Source organism: Callospermophilus lateralis, chromosome 14, assembly GCF_048772815.1.
Source record: "Callospermophilus lateralis isolate mCalLat2 chromosome 14, mCalLat2.hap1, whole genome shotgun sequence".
Taxonomy (NCBI): domain Eukaryota; kingdom Metazoa; phylum Chordata; class Mammalia; order Rodentia; family Sciuridae; genus Callospermophilus; species Callospermophilus lateralis.
In genome coordinates this window covers 23,142,627-23,160,540 of record NC_135318.1, presented here as the reverse complement: position 1 = coordinate 23,160,540, position 17,914 = coordinate 23,142,627, and the positions used below count along the sequence as shown (strand labels likewise).

At 36.1% G+C, this 17,914-nt stretch overlaps 1 protein-coding gene across 12 annotated transcripts in view; it reads right to left on the bottom strand.

Annotated features, from left to right (window-relative positions):
* The window catches only part of Lclat1 (lysocardiolipin acyltransferase 1), a 233,340-nt gene that overhangs the window by 198,447 nt on the left and 16,979 nt on the right, over positions 1–17,914 (bottom strand). For 9 of the 12 annotated variants that reach the window (XM_076832830.2, XM_076832820.2, XM_076832818.2 and 6 more), the window contains one exon: positions 11,429–11,595. The exons of 2 other annotated variants lie outside the window; for them this stretch is intronic. The gene's annotated coding sequence lies outside the window, so the exon portion shown is untranslated. Of the gene's footprint in view, positions 1–11,428; positions 11,596–11,822; positions 11,891–17,914 lie in introns of those variants that run through there. One more of the 12 variants, XM_076832823.2, reaches the window with a different exon arrangement.

Below are 17,914 nucleotides of genomic sequence, written 5' to 3'. Positions count from 1 at the left end.
ACCTTCTTTATCTCTTCTGGTCAATTTTGGCTCAAAGTCTGCTTTATCAAGTATGAGAGTAGCTACTATTGCTGTTGTCAGGCTCCATTTGCATGGTACATCAATTTCATCCTTTCACTTTCAGCCAGTATCTGTCTTTGCCTGTAAAGTGAGCCTCCTGCAAACAACATATGGTTGGGTTCTTGTTTTTAATCCATTCAGCCAATCAATGGCTTTTAATTGGAGATTTGAGACCAGTTACATTCAACATTACAGAGAGATGTTTATTAATCCCTGCCATTTTGATTTATTTCTAATGTTTAACTAAGTACTGTTTCTCTTCAGTTTAGCTACCTTTCAAGTAGGATTTGTTCATTTGTGAGCTCTGGGGTTTGTTTTTTATTTCTTCTGTGTTAAGTAACTATTTAAGTATTAGTATTGGCTCAATAGGCCTGAATTCATTTCATTTCTGCTTTATCTTGGAAGGTTTTATTTCTTATCCAATTCTGAAGGCTAGCTTTGCTGTATATGGCAAACTTGGTTGATAGTTATTTTCTTTCAGAGCTTGGAGCACAACATTCTAAGTCCACCTGGATTTTAGAGTTTGTGCTAAGAAATTACAAGTCATTCTGATTGGTCTGCTTCTGAATGTGAGCTGATGTTTTTCTCTGGAGGCTTTTATAAGCCTATCCTTGTTCTGTATATTAGGCATTTTAATTATAATATGTTTGTAGAGAGCTTCTCTTGATCCTATTTGGGGTTCTGAATGCATCCTGAACCTCAATGCTCATATCATTTTCAAGATCTGAAAACTTTTCTGTTATTATTTCCCTAAATATGTTAGACATGCCATTAGCCTGTGTCTCATATCCTCTTCAAATCCAATAATTTTTAAATTTGTTATTTTAATGTTATCTCAGAGTTCATGGTTATTTTCTTTTTTTTCATACTGTCTGAATGTTCAAGGCTAGCCCTCTTGTCTTCCAGCTCTGAGATCTGCCTTTAGCATGGTCTGCTCTATTAGAGACTTGCAACTGAACATTTTATTTGATGTACTGTGTCTTTCATTTCCAAAATATCTATTTGGTTCATTTTCAATATCTCTATCTCCTTATTGATCTTCTCATTCTCATCTTATACTGACCTCATTAATTCATTCAGTTGTTTTTCCATGTTCTCTTGGAATTCCTTGATCATTTTTATAATCATTCTTCTGAATTCTTTATCTGATATTTCATTCACTACAATATCTTTGGAATAGGTTGATGGCTAATTACAAACTTTGGAAGGCCTAGTGTTACCTTATTTTTTCATATTTCTTGTATTCCTGGGTTGGGTTTTTAAGCATCTGCTGGGATGGATTTCTCTTCCACTCTTCTGTGTGGGCCTTTTTAGGGTACAACCTTCTCTTACCAAAGTGTCATTAAAGTAATCTAGATTGAAACCCCTTGTAGGTATGTTATTCACAGGCTTTCTGTTAATTCTCTCTGTTTTTGCTGAAGAGATGGATGTCTACGAGTGGCGCTTGTTTATTAGTTTGGGTTTTTTTTTTTCTTCTGTTTTTAATATTAAAGTATTGCTAAGGGTGGAGTGTGGTTAATTTTTATGTGAACCAAAATGAACTGTCACTTTGCTGGGTTTAGTTCAGTGCAGTGTCTCCACCCTGTGAACATGCAGCGTCCCTGTAGATTCCCAGCTCCTCACAGAATTGGAGGAACTAGCACAACTGAAGCAAAAAACATACAACATTAAAATAAATACCCAGTGCCTCCTATGATATCTACAACACTAATTATCACACAAATAGGAATTGTGGGGTCAGCAATTACCAACAGCAAAACAATAAATGGCTATGACCTAGATCTGGCATTAAACAAAAAGCAGGTGTTAATTATGTCACCCACAATACTAATAATTGCCAACAACATGAACAGTGGGTCAGGAGTTATATGAACCAAATATTTCTACAAGATGGTAAAAATACAGTTCATTAAGAGAAAAGAAAATGTGACAGAACAGTAAAAGACAATTTAGAATGTTCAAAATGTGAACAGAGGGAACAGAACAGAAACAGCAAGTGAAGGCTATAAAACAAGTGGACCAAAAGTAGGAAAAAAAAAAAAAGGGAGAAAAAGAGAAAACAATAAATTATGGCTGTTAACAGAAGAAAGGAGAGAAAGAGAAACAAATAAAACCAAAGCAAAACAAATAAAAAATAACCCCAACCTCAAAAGACAAGGAAAAATAACTATTATCAAAAAATGTTAAAAGTGAGAGTAAAACAAAACAAGTATGTATATATACGTATACACAAACCAGTCAGCACAGCAAGAATACACACACACACACACACACACACACCCCTACGGGAAAAAAACTGATTCTTAATGAAAAATGAAAGAATAATCACCACTGAGGTAATCAAAACTGTCAACAAGGATGATGGTCACTGTCAATACCCAATTGTCTTTCTTTCCATTTTTTCTCAGGCTATGTACCACTAAGGCTGTCAGCAGGTGGGAAGAAGTTTGTTATTTGTTAATTACTTCCCCCTTTTTTGTTGCTCATTCAGCTGTAGCTATAGTAACCTAAAACCAAATCTGGTTAAAATAGCTCTCAGTTTTCCTTCTCGCCAGTGTAAGGTAGGACAGGATGGTAAGTACTATCAATTGAAGTTTTATACAGACAGACCAGATCCATGCATTCCCAGGGAGGGGCTACTGCAGAGTTCCATAAGGGAAGTTCCAGTGGTTGGGGTTCAGGTTTAATCAGACCTTAGGGAACTTGTTGGGTGGTATCAACACACTCCTAAGGCCAGGTATAGATGCTGATTTCTACTGGGAGTCTAGATCTCAGGAGACTTATAAGAATCCCACTGACTGAGCAGGGAAACAAATCTTCCAGGTCTCACACACTCTGCTTCCCAAGCTTAGTCCCAAGTGTTTTAATACTCAGCTGCTAGCTCCTGATACTCTCCAGCTGGTCACATGACTCAAAGGGAAAGCAAGTTAAACTCCTCTCCATATTTCTGACTTGAATACCCCTGATTACAGTCTTCTCCCTTTCTGTTTCATTCAGATTCTGCTAGGTATACCATAGGGTACATGGTAGGTACTTGCTGGAATAGCATGACAATGTTTGCTTCAATCTCCCAGGTCCTACAGCAGCAAGCTGTAGCATGGCCTCCCCAACGTGGCTCCCGCCTCAGCTCTCTGCTTGCCAGCTGAGAAACAGAACACTTTTCCAACACCACTTCACTGTGCAGTCTCTGGATCAGCTAACTTCAAGCTGCTTTCTGACCTACAGGTTATCCCATGCCAAATTTGTCCATTGTTTCTCTCTGTATTATCCCTCTCCTCTGTGATAAAAGTGCTGCAGCCACTGTCACACCGGCTGGACTCCAATGTACTCTTTTGTTCTTTGTTCAACGCACCTGATTATGAGACTCTAAGAGATTCTGGCTGTCTGGTGCTGAATTTCAATGAATTCCCTTTCTCACCCACGTCACTGAGAAGCAGAACTCCCGAAGACTGAATCCTGAGGCACAGAGAAACTGCAAAAACAGCCTTCCTCTAATCTACCATCTTGAATGAATTCCGAGAGTGGTTCACAAAGTCCTAAAAATTCTAACAAATTAATTCTCAAATAGAAAATGTAGAATTGGGAGAGCAGATTCATCATGATTTATGTTTTTAAAAAGTCAAATAAAATTAATAAATTTGCCAGCAAACTGCAAAAATACAACTTTTCTAAATAACTACAGGGGTATATACATGATTGCTTCATTAAAAATACAAGAAGTTATATAACAATAAAAAATTCAAAATTTTTCAATTGCACCATTTTGCTATATTTTAAATCTAGAATGTCACCCAAAAGCTCATGTGCTAAAAGCTTGGTCCTAAAGTTGACACTGTTGAAAGGTGAGGGAAAGTTGAAGAAGTAGGGCCTAGTGGGAGATTTTAGGTCACTGGGAATGTGTCACCAAAGTGGACTGCAGGGATCCTGACTTGTTCCTTTGTCCCAAGTGTAAGAAGAAGCACTTCCCATGATGTGCTGTCCTGCCATAGACCCAAAGTATTGGGGTCAATCAGTCATAGACTAAAACTTCCAAATCTGCAAACTAAAATAAACCTTTCCACTTTTTAAATTGATTATCTAAGACATTTTATTATAATAACAGATAGTTAACATATCATTCATTATCATCTAATACTGTTGAAAAAATATAAAATTTATAAAGCATGGAGAAAGCTTTAACAATATGCTATATATTTAAAATCCTTTGCATTGACTTTTTTTAAAAATTCTATCACACACCTTCATTACCAAAAGAAATAACAGACTTTATTATCAATTCAAAAGTAAATCTCAGCTAGGGATGTAGCTCAGTGGTATAGCACTTGCCTAGCATGCATGAGGCCCTGAGTTTCTTCCCCTGCATAGCAAAAAAAAAAAAAAAAAAAAAAAAAAAAATGTAAAAAGAAAATTTAATCTCAAAGAATATAAGTGATTCTAAATTATTAACTTTTCAGGTTTTAAAAAATAGTCAAAATTTTTCTCCACCAACTTTACAAATACTATTGATGTTCACTTCTCATTTTTATTTTAAAATTATTTTAACATAATGTTTAAACTGTTATTCAGCATGAGAGCTAGTAAGTGATGATCAATAGATCAAACCGAAGAGTAGCCAAAAAGAGTAGCTAAGAGTCAAGGGTTATTAATAATAACCGATATAAGGGTAAATAAAGGGGAGTCAGCTAATCTTCCCCTCCCCTTAGGGTGTACCCTATGGCTATAATAAAAAATTTCTTGGTGGCTTGTCTTGACAGTCTTAGAAGCTAGAAGTCTGAAATCAGTATTACTGGACCTAAATCAAAGTGTCAGGAGAGGCTATACTACTTCTAAATGCTCCAGGGACAAATCTCTTGCCTCTTACAGTTGCCAAAATTCTTTAATGTGTGACAATATCAATTCAACATCTGCTTCATGGTCTTACTCGCTTCCTCCTCTGTTTGTGTACAATCTCCCTGTCTCCCCCTTTAAGGAGTTATGACTGATTTCCGGGGACCACTCAAACAATCCAAAAGAAACTCTCCACTTCAGATAACATTTCACAGGTTCTAAAGAATAGAACTTGGAGCTCTTTTGTAGGGCTATTTTCCAGCAACACTGGGTGTCTCCTTAAAAGCCAAATAGGCCAAACATTTTGGTCAAGAACTAGACAATTTCAGTCTCCAGATTTTAGGATAATCATGTTAATAAGCATTCTTCCCTGGGTACTCTAAACAAATCCCTGTGAAATAAATCTCATGCTATGTAAATCAATTTTCTCTCAAGAATTTACAAGAGATTTGTCTGTTTTAGTAAATAAAAGGAGTGAAATTGGGCTCAAATTTTGAAGTTTCTCCTGAACTATCCACAGGTATACAGACGATAATCATATTCAAAAGAGTTTTTTCTCTCTTTAATAGTAGTAAGGAGCGGTTTTTTTTGTTGGCAAGATTTCTTACCATCAACATACTTTATAGAGTTAAGTAATACTAAACTATGTTTCTAAAGAAATTAGAAACAAATTATTTTCCTCAGGTAGAAAATTTTATTTTTAATCCTCTAAATTTTTCCAGATAATTTCAAGGCCCACAAGCCCTTGAATCTTCTCCAGAATCAAGCATTTTTCACTCTATGAAATCAAAATAAGTTTCAGATGAATTAGAATTACATGTAATATATGAAAACACTAAGTTAGAATAAAATATAATAATAGGAAAATTGGCAAAGTATTACAACAGTCACATATGTAAAAGTACACACACAAAAAAAAACAAATAAGGCAATATCATATATTTTCAACTACTACTTTTCTGTATCTGACCATGATAGTATCTAGAAAAAGTGAGAATATAGAGAAACGAGAACTCAAGCATATTGTTAGTAAGAGCATGAACCTACAGAGATCTTTCAGAAGGGAAATTGGTAAAGCTGGAAAATTTTAAAATGCATATGTATTTTTATTCATAATTCAATAAGTCATTTTAATCTTTTATTCTACAAAAGCACTCATAAAATTAAGAAAAATATGCGTATAAATTAAATGTGCAAAAACAAAGTCTGGGGATATAGCACAGTGGTAGAGCACTTGCCTAGCACATGTAAAAAGCCCCAGGTTCCATCTGCAACATGGCAAGTAAAACTACTCTTCAGATTTCATCTCACTCCAGTCAGAATGGCTATTATGAATACAAACAACAATAAGTGTTGGCAAGGATGTGGGGGAAAAGGCACACTCATACATTGCTGGTGGGACTGCAAACTGGTGCAGCCAATCTGGAAAGCAGTATGGGGATTCCTTGGAAAACCGGGAATGGAACCATCATTTGATCCAGCTATCCCTCTCCTCAGGCTATACTCAAAGGACTTAAAAATAGCATTTATCACAGGGACACAGCCACATCAATGTTTATTGCAGCACAATTCACAATAGCTAAACTGTGGAACCAACCTAGATGTCCTTCAGTGGATGAAAGGATTAAAAAAAGTGGCTTATATACACAATGGAATATTACTCAGCAAAAAAAGAGAATAAAATCATGGCACTTACAGGAAAATGGATGGAGTTGGAGAATATAATGCTAAGTGAAGTTAGCCAATCCCAAAAAATCAAATGCCGAATGTTTTCTTTGATGTAAGGAGGATGATTCATAGTGGGGTAGGGAGGGAGAGCATGGGGGTAATAGACAAACTCTAGATAGGGCAGAGAGGTGGGAGGAGAAGGGAGGGAGCATGGTATTAGAAATGATGATGGAATGTGATGGACATCATTATCCAAAGTACATGTATGAAGACATGAATTGGTGTGAATATGCTTTATATACAGAGATATGAAAAATTGTGCTCCATATGTGTAATAAATTGTAATGCATTCTGCTGTCATATTTAAATTTTTAAAAATAAAAAAATAAAAAATTTAAAAGTTCATTGAAACACTATTTGTATATAAAATCAGAAATAGTACAAATGTCCAACAATAGGGAAATTGCTAAACTACACTACAACATAAAGAAATATTTTATGTTCAATTGAACAGTAAAGTATATAAGCTATCATTTAGAAAGCTACCCATGACACATGAAGTGAAAAAAATCAAATTACAATTAGTAAGTAAATGATTCTGATTCTGCTTACAGAAAAAAATATCAAAAACTCTCCACGTATTTGTATTAACAGAAACCAAGTTTTCAAAAGCCATCTTATTATAATGGAAAATCCTAACATAATAGTAAGTGAAAGAAGTAGGTTATAAAATTGTCTGTGTAATTTAAAATTATATACAAATAAAGAATATCAATTATCTCTGAGTACTGTGATTGTTGATCTGTTTTTAGATATTTCTTTTCTAAAACATACAAATGTTGTTATATAACAATCAAATCAATTTTAAAAAAAAAAAAAGGTTTTTGTTGTTTTAAAAAAAACATAGGCCCAAAAGACCAACAAATTGTTTTACTTTTGAGAGTCAAGAAGAGACTCTAACCCTACAAAATGCCAAGAAAATGGATACAGAACAATGATATGAGTTCATGTACAAGGAAGACTTTAAAAAAAAAAAAAACTAAAAATATTTTTGAACTTTTATAATTTAAAATTTTTGCATGGATGGTGGAAAGAGACCCTCATCATTGTACAAAATACATTTATATATATAAAATACATGTAAGATGTGAGTTTTAAAAAGAAAAAATAAAGAATAGTGTTACCTTAGATTAGGTAGAGAGAAGTGATGGGAGGAGAGGGGAGGGGAGGGGATGGAGAGAAAGGAAGGACAATAGAATGAAACAGACATTATTATTACTGTGTGTATATATGTGACTGCATGACCAATATGATTCTACAACCTGTATACTCAGAAAAATGAGAAATTATATCCCATCTGATTCAAATGTATGATATGTCAAGGTCATTGTACTTTCATGTGTAACTAATTAAAACAAAAAAAATTTTAAATTAAAAATAAAAATAAATAAAATAAAATCTCCCATGAATGCAGCAGAAAAAAAAAAACTAAAATTATTTTTGAACTTTTACAATTTAAAATTTTCTTTGGTCAGCTTATGCAACACATAAAAACATGAATCAATCATATTTGCAGCTAACTTTTAAGTAAAATGTGAATTAACCAATGTGACCACCTACGTTGGCCTGAAAATAGCTGTTTGTTCATTTCAAACGAAGAGTAACCATAAATTCAGTAAGTGAAAACCATATGTAACAGCTTTTTAAAACCTGTCTGGAGGGAGGGAGTAGACTAGACCCTAGCTCCAGGAAACAGTCCTTACAGATATTCAGTGCCATGGATACTACCTTTGAGTATATGGCAAATAATCCTCTCCATTCTTTTTCATTCATGCTCTTCCTGACCAGAAGGATTCTCCCCCTGACTAAAATTCTCAAAATCCTAGAGATAAAATAGAAAAAATAAAGAGATAGGTAGAAATAAGACACAAAAGAAGGACAGAGAAATATAACTTTAAGTTCTGCATACTTCTCCAGGCCTGTCATACCCCAAGCCAGACTCTTTCCCAGGTATGTCACTGCCAAATTGCTGGGAAATCTGTAATTCTTAAGTGTTATCCTAAATGCACCATTTATAAAAATTTCCTCTGCACTGTTAATTAGCCCACCGATACATAGATCAAGAAAGATACGACATTTTTAAGAAAGCTATAATTTAAAGAATTTCCCGATATTATCTACTGATCAGATACCGGAGATCATGTCAACCTGAGGTTCCTGAAAACAATAACATTTTCATATACTTCTCCATGACCATCCTTCATCAAGTTTCCTCAAAAGAGCTTGAAAACTCCAAGTGAGATGGCACACAATCCCCCTTGAATGTGTATTCCTTGCTTTCCTAAATAAATCTCTGCCTCTACCAGTGCATGCTAAAATTCTGTCCCATCACATATGCCCAGGGGCACATTTGTCCTAAGTGGAGATTCCCCTTCTCCAGGAACTCCTCGAATCCTCTTCCATTAACATCTCTTCTTAGATGACACTACCATTTCTTTGAAGGCCAACCTCAAATATACCTGAAATCTGCTACATAAAGATGTTCCTCTTTTGAACTCTATAGACATTTAAATAACTGAATTACTCACTTGATTTGCATATTCTATTTGTATAGTGACATTCTTTTCCTATATTCTGATACTTTACAAGGAATTGGAACACACATGTTCATCTCCACCATAATTTCCTGGAAATACAAATGAAGAAAATTATCCAAAAGACTAGAGCAGTATTACTAGTTTAGGCCTACAGGACTTTGGTGGGCCTTGAATGTCATCTAAGAAGTTTGAGTTTTATCTTACAATGAGAGAGAAAAATTGAAAGTTTCTAAGCATAAAACGGGTGAAATAAAAGTTTTATTTAGAAAAAGTAAGCTACAATTGCCAGATTAGAGAAGGGTAGTAACATCTACAGCAAAAAAAGATAGCTGGCTCAGCATAAAAGGTTAAGAAAAGGGCTTTAACATCAGAATATACAGAGTTCTGCAACACTTCCTAGTTCTGTAATCCTGGGCCAATTTTCCCTAACTATACATTAAGATTGGTAAAACCAGACCTTACTTCACTGTAGTATTATGTGAAATAACGAATGCAGCACTATCCACAATGCCTGGAAGAGGGTAAACACATTGCACTCTGACACCAATTCTCAACACCAACTAGGTGTCCTACAATTCAATTCAATTCTGATACTCACCTAGAAATAGCATCAAATCCCACAAGTTAAAGAGCAAGGTCCCTATCAAAACCGCCCTTAATTCAGATGTTTCTACACTCTCTACACTTATGTCTGCCTTGGCTGCAAATTCAGGTTTCCCAAAAATCTTTCTTCAGGTTCCATAATTTGCTATACTAACTGATAGAAACCAGTAAAAGCACTATACTTAGACACAGTTTTACTATAAAGGATACAACTCAGTAACAACCATTGGGGCAAAGGTGTAGGGGAGAGGAGGAGGGACAAAAACTTCCATGTTCCAGGTATTAACTGCCTAGCACATTAATAAGTTCACCACTGTTGCAGGCTGTTTATGTTGAGTTTCATAACTTAAACATGATTGGTATGATCACTGGCCACATGACAGGACTCAAGATCCAGTCCCTCCACCCTCCTCAGAGATTAGGAGGCAGAGTTGAAAGCTCTGTCTAATTTGATCTTTCTGATATGGACACTCTGTCCACAAAAACTATCTTTAAAAGCCCACCGAGAATCACCTCATTAGCATAAATGCATGTGTGGTTAAAATAGACTAATTATATACTCGGAAAATTCCAAGGGTTTCTGAAACTCACTATTGGGGACCAGGGTCAAAGATCAGATATATTCTTTATGATAATCACATACACAATAAATAGAAGCTATTATTTTAGAAACCAACTAGCAGATTACTGAAATAATGTGAGTACAAAGATAAGGGGGTAAAACATGCAGAAGCAACAGCAACAGAAAACTAGGCTGGGGGGCAGGCATCAAAATTATCTATGAAGGTTCAGCCTGGACAACTAAATAGAAACTATCATACCCTGGCAGGACACTGAATATGAGATTAACAATGAATTTAGTGTTAGCCATCTTGAGGCTGAAGGTTGACAGTCAGCTATTTCAGATGGATATTGGGCAGATGGAATGATGAGCTTGGAGATGTGAGAGGTCAGGATCAGAATCAGTCTCCATATAGATTAGATCCCCATCTCCTCCTCCAAAAAATTTTAAAGAGGAGGATACCACCTAATGGTATCACTTAAGTTGGTACATGCCCTGTAACAATCCAATAAAAGCAAGTAAATACATGCAGCAGAAAATGTAAGGGCTAAACTGAGAACATTTTCCATTTAATATTTTGAATTTTAAACAAATTGATTTCTCTCTCTTTCTCTCTCTCTCTCTCTCTCTCTCTCTCTCTGGTACCAGAGACTGAACCCAGGAGTATCTAACCACTGAGCCACATCCCCAGCAGTCTTAGTTTTTATTTTAAGACAAGTTCTAAGGTGCTTAGGGACTAAGTTGCTGAGGCTAACCTTGAACTTGTGATCCTCCTGCCTTCGCCTCCCAAATTGCTGGGATTATAGGTGCGTGCCACCATGCCCAATGGTATCTAATTCTTAAAGACTCAAAAGGAATCACATGATCAAGGGCCAAACAGAAATGCTGGGTTTTGTTGTAGGATATAAATATGCTATTTTATTTTCTATCAATAGGAACTTACCATACATCTAACAGATAAATATTTACTTTTCAATGAAAAGGTTATAGATATGGAGCAAGCATAGAATACAACATAAACAGGATCAGCTATGGTCAATTCAAAAAGCTTTGTGTCCAGATACATGAAGCAAAATAAAAACCTCAAGTACGGAAACCATGTCAGACTTACCCCAAGCTTTTACAGTCCTGCTTTTAGAAAATGTTTGGAAGGTAGAATCTGCCTTGCTAATAGTTCATGGGTTCAGAAGCATCATAGCTTATTTTTCTCTGAAATGTACAAATAATTTCATCCTTTTGTTGCCAGCTTCTGGGAGTCCCAACTTGGTTTTTCAGAAGCTATAAACATAATAAATGGGAGAAAACAGAAAGCATAGTCAGTGCACTAAGGCAGTCAGATGGTTCATGGTATGTGGGTTATAAACGGACTATAGAACTGAAACACTCAAGTACTATAGACTGAACCAATGAACCGGTAACCCAGGAAGATGGGGTACAATGCTGGTCCCTAGTGTTCAGGATGGGAATGCCAGAAAAGTGAAGTGAGAGTTCAATATGTGTCCTACCTTTATAGGCTCCAGGGAGGGAACCAAAATATTTTTGGCTAACTCATTGGAGTGCTTCTCCCTGCCAGCAACACCCCTAGAAAGAAGAACAGTAAGGCAAAATCTGAACCTAGACTCCAACCAGAGAAGGAATGGATAAGGGAAGTTTCCTTCCCGACACTCTTCTTAACTCATAAAGGAGATAAAAGAAAAATTCTGAGATGCCCTAAATTTCATTATGAGGGCTGGAGGATGGAGACAGGAAGAGAAAAAGGTTATGTAATATTTTCATTTCATATGTTAGAACCTTAACTTAATCTCATTACATACAAACTCAATAACTGTTATCCCCAACCTATCCAGAAGTCCTTCTCCTATGGACTACCCTCCTATCCTAAAGCTTCACCATCTTGCATAATCACACTCCTCTTTATCTATAGCCAAGGTAATTTCAATGTAAACAATTTATGTTGTCCTTCTCCAATTTTTCCTTATTAAAAAAAGTTCTTTTCCAACTGCTATCTAGCCCTGCTACTGGCAATTACTGGAACTTATCCCAGGACCTGGTCCTTTTTCTGGCTAACATCTGTAATAAATGAACAAATCCTTTTACATCAGAGATGCCTCAGTCTCAACAGTTCTAGCTGAACACAGGGTTCTTTAAGTTTCAAAGATGACAAGAGGGACCCAAAGACTTTTCTAAAGAAAGGCACAGGCATAAAAGACACTCTCCCCACTTTCTGCATCCTGATTGTAACACCAAATTATAAGGATCATTTTATTCTGCATAAAACTTATCAATTTTAGTGGACAGACTGTTGGTTTTACCTACAGTAGTACTAATTTCTTTGTATCAATATGCATGTTTCTCAGTTATAAATAAAGGTATGTATTTTTGGTGAACTCCTTAGGATTTACAGAGTAGATTTTACATTAAGGCTTATTTTCAAAATTCTAGCATTGTAGTAGTTAGTCCCTTAGCTTGAACCACCCCCATTCACATAGATTCACAGCAGGGCAAGCTCTTCCCTTGGATCACTGCTAACTTCCTCATGCTCTAAGAATTTCCTCTTCTCACACAACCAATTCAACACTTTTTTTTCCCAATAGTGTTGGAGATTGAACCAAGGGCCTTGCACATGCTAGTCAAGCACTCTACCACTGAGCTACATCCTCAGCCCCCAATTCACCAGTTCTACTCCACTCCTATACACCATTACCCTCTCCTTCCCCGCAAACACTCCAAGTAAAATATCTTTAATTAGTGAGGGTCAGAGGAAAAGGACAATTCAAGGCATCTTTGAGTTACCTTTCCAATTCCTCCCTCTTTTTTAGGCACCCCAAGTCCCTGCTCACCCAAAACTGGCCTTGAATCTCTCAAGAAGTTATTCCTAGGTTGAACAAAATTCAGCCCTTTCCGGTTCCTACTCCCTGAGGAGCATGCCAAATCTATCCAAGTATTCAGCAATTCTAAAGCCTTCCATCTTTTAAGACCCTCTCTTCATATTTTTAAAGCCAAAAGATAGTAGTAATTCTCTTAAGCCACATTTCCTGCCTCATGCTTCTTCCCAGTGCAAAGCCAGGAGAGCAGGGTCTTCTCATCCATATTTACTGAACTGAATTACTAGACTGCTATTCCAACTGTTTACCACTTCAAACCCAACACTGTCTTTTCTCGGAATAGCAACAGTACTACATAATAAAAATGCCCTCCCCTCCTAAGGCAACTATTGTCAATTACTTCATTCTTTCCGATTACTGTCAATAAACCTTATGAACTAAAACCAAGTGAAAACCTCACACACACACAATATCTATCTATCTATCTCTCTCTCTCTCTCTCTCTCTCTCTTAAGATTAAGAAGCTAAGTTTCGGGAAGGTAAAAGTAGTTGCCCACATCCTTTTCATAACAATTTTTTAAAAGTTCTTAGGATGTATGAGATTCTGTGAGAAGTATGTTACTTGCAAAATCTATTTTAATCCTTGCAAAACTATGGAAAGAAAATAGAACTGTAATCCCTTTTTATAGTGAGTAAATACACTTAAGTTAAAAAAATAAAATTTCTGGCTCCCACTACAAGACTAGTAAGTGACAAAGTTGGGATTCAAGCCCAGTCAGACCATATTCAGAGTTCAAGCTGTTAAAGGATAACTAAAACAAACAAACAAAATAATGTGTTTCTCATACAAATATAAAAATAAATGGCTTCAATTAATCTATTAAGTAACTGGGGAACAAATAAGATTTTCCAACTGGATCAAAAAAGAATCAGAAGAGCAAACGCATACATAGCCAGTGGAGAATTGCAGCAGTCCGGCTGGGCAAAATAACCAGGAGGTGACAAGCAACTTGAAGGTTGAAGCGGGAACTGCTTTACTGCAGGGAACTCAGCAGGAACTGAGTAGGAACTCAAGGTAGCGGGCACAAAGGTAGCGGGAGCCGCTTTATTGCAAAACAGCAGAGGTATATATACCTAACTGATTACACACAGCTTGACTCAATTAGCATCATCCAGTTACAACAATCAGCCAATAAGGAATCCCTACCATCTTAATGGCTCGGTGGCATTGCCTCACAAACCACTCCTCCTGGCAAACTGCCAGGCGCCATCTTGACTTGATTTACGGTCCCCAACAGAGAATACTAAAATAAATTAGCTTAAAACATACAAAACTGGCTTCTTCCAAATAAGAGGAAAAGAAACCAACTGTACTTCCAACCAATGAGATTCCTTTGCACATCTAAGGACAAGAACAATTTACGTTGCCATCTATATTTTACAACTTAAAAAACTGTGAAATAAGTCCAAAGCAATGAAAGCTACAGATCCCAGAGAATCTGAGAACCAGGAAAACAGTTCTAAGTAGCACTTAGGTTCCTGCTGGAGGTACTTAGGAATCCTTTTGGTTCATTCAGACTTTCTCAAGTTTTCCTTATGCAGATCTTAAATACTCTGCATAATGTCTTTTCTCTTCTTTTAGATAAAGATCCACAGCTTCAAGATCTCTGACAAGTGGCTGAGGTACTCATAGATCAGCGGTAGAGCACAAAAGTTCTGAGGTCCTGAGTTTGATTCCCAGTACTGCAAAACAAAACAAAACAAAAAAGATCTCTGACAAGCACTAGAAAAAAAAATAGTTACTTCTCTCCATAAAACTCATCTTTCACAAACACATACTAAGTTAGAAATTTAATTTATTGTGAATTTATATCTAACGCAGAAATAAATTAGGTCACAGGATGTTCAAGCCTCTTAAGAGATCAAAAACTAAAGAGGGTTTGATTTTAATGAACAATGATTTGAGAAACAGAACTGCTGTCTGAAGAATGAAACACAGTTAAATTGTTATTTTAAAATAATCAACCCAAAACAACTTAGTGTCTTTCTAACCAATTAAGCGTCTTAACTTCTACCCTATGGTTTCTTCAATAAAAAGGCAATTTCCACTTTCAACAAGATCAAGCAGATGGACCTTTTCCTACTGCTTTAGGTAACTACAATGGAAAAGAGTGGCGGCGATCATACATAAAACAAATATGAGAAGACTGAAGGAGAGAGAAGGCAGACCAGCCAGGGACTTGGGACCCATGGAACAACGCTTCGGTGGGTTCCCTGGTTTTCTTTTTTACGTCATATACCACAAAGAGCTGAAGAAGCCAGGAATGCAGAAAGGTAAATGGGGGAAGAAAAAAGACCACTTTGGTTCTCTTAAGTCAAAGGACTAAGAAAAGAACAACACAGCAAGACAGAAAACTTTCAGGTAATAAACTGAATTCCAGTCCAAGAAAAAAGTTAAAAAAAAAAAACCTGTGGCCACCCATGCCAGGCTATAAGGTGCCCTAACTTAGCTTCCAATTTTCTCCAATCCCTGCCCCTGCTATAAAGTGACTGTGGAAACCACCTGCAGGGTCTGTATTTCTATCCATCCCATTGGAGTGGTTCAGAAGAGGCCTAAGCTTTCACCCCTGCCCAGGGGTAACAAGGTCATCCCCTCCCAGTGGTGTCAGCAAAGGCCACATACAGAACAGTAATGAGACAGGGTTGAATCAGTGGAGGCCTGAAGAAGAGCAGAAAATCCCACCCCTACCACCAAGAAGTCCTGCTTTTTATTAGTGGACCAAATCCTCAAGAGCACAACATAACACAAATTACCCAAAATTAAATAGATAATTTGAATAGCCATTAACTATTAAGGAAACTGAACTTATAATTTAAAAGTTTCAAAAAAAAAAAAAAAAATCTGGCCCAGATCACTTCATCAGAGAATTTTATCAAATGTTTAAAGGCGAATTAAAGCCAACTCTACGTAATCTCTCTTAGGAAACAAAAGCTGAACTGGAAGCACTTCTCTATCCATTTTATGAAGTTTGTATTATCCTGATACAAAAACCAGAAAGAGATTATGCAAAAGAAAAATATCTACAGAACATTACCTGAAGATAGACACAAAAATACTCAACAAAGTACTAAAAGAATTCAACAGTATATTAAAAACTGAATTTAATCAGGGATGCAAAGCTGATTCATTCAAACATCAATCTAATCCACCCAAGGGGAAAAAAATCACATAATCATACCAATTGACACAGTAAAATGATTTTTAAAAAGTCATTACTTACTCATGAGAACAACTTTCAGAAAATACTGAAATAACGAGGAACTTTCTCAAGTAGATAATGAGCATTTACAAGTTACAGCAAACATTATTACACTCAGTGATAAAAGACCAAATGCATAATGCACCCCCCACACACACTATCAGGAATAAAGTAAACAAGTTCATTCTTACCACTGTAATTCAACATAGTATTAGAAGTTCTAGCCAATGCAAGAAGGCAAGAAAAGGAAGTAACTCATACATAAATGAAGGGTCCCTGTCTGCAGATGACATGATGGTTCACACAGACATACTAAAGAAATTTACCCCGAAAATCTCCTAGGACTAAGTTCAGCAAGGTTACACATACAAGATAAACACTAAAAAAATCAACTTTATTTCACATGAAAAAAAAACCTAGAGTGGGAGAAAAATTTTGCAAATCTTATCTATGGTAATGAACTTATATCTAGAACACTTATATGGAGAACTCCTATAACTCAATAATAAAAAGGCAAATAATCCAATTAAAAATGGGTAAGGAATTTGAATAACATATCTACAAAGAAAAGGTAAAAATGTAAACAAGCACATGAAAACATGCTTGACATAATTTATCATCAGGCAAATCAAAACCACAAAGAGGTATCACCATACATCCACTAGGATGATATAACTTCTCCAGAATGGCTCTGATCAAAAAGACAGATAATAATAAGGGTTTGGGGAGAACCTTTAGGCAAAGCTGCTAGGATAGTAAAATCATACAGCCACTCTGGAGAACACTCTGGTAGTTCCTCAAAAGGTTAAACATAGTTACTCAATGACCCAACAACCCACTCCTAGATATGTACACAAGAATGAAAACTTACAATTATATAAAACTTATACATGAATGTTCATGGAAGCATTATTCTTTTTTTATAATTTTTTTTTTTTTTAGAGAAAGAGAGAGAATCTTTTTTGTAGATGGACATAACACAATGCCTTTTTTTTTTTAATGTGGTGCTGAGAATCGAACCCAGGTCCCGCCCGTGCTAGGCGAGAGCTCTACCGCTGAGCCAGAATCCCAGCCCAATGGAAGCATTATTCTTAACAGCCAATAAGTGGAAACAACTCAAATATCCATCAACTCATAGTGCCATACCATCTTCCTGCCTCAGCCTCCTAATAAATAAAATGTGCCCTATCTATATAATAAATTATTTCATCACAAAAAAGAATTAAGTACTGTTACACATGATACCACATAGAAGAACCCTGAAAACACCATGCTAAGTAAAAGACACAGTGGAGAAGACACCACATATTATATGATTCCACTTAGAAGAAATGTCAGAATAGGTACACACAGAGAGGTGAAGCAGACTGGGGTTGCCTAGGGCAAAGGAGAGTCTGGAGGAGGGAGGACTAAGAATTAGGTGTCACTTCTAATGAATGTGAGGGTTTGCGGGATAATAAAAATGTTTTTAAATTGATTTTGATAATTATACAACTCAATGAATATACTAAA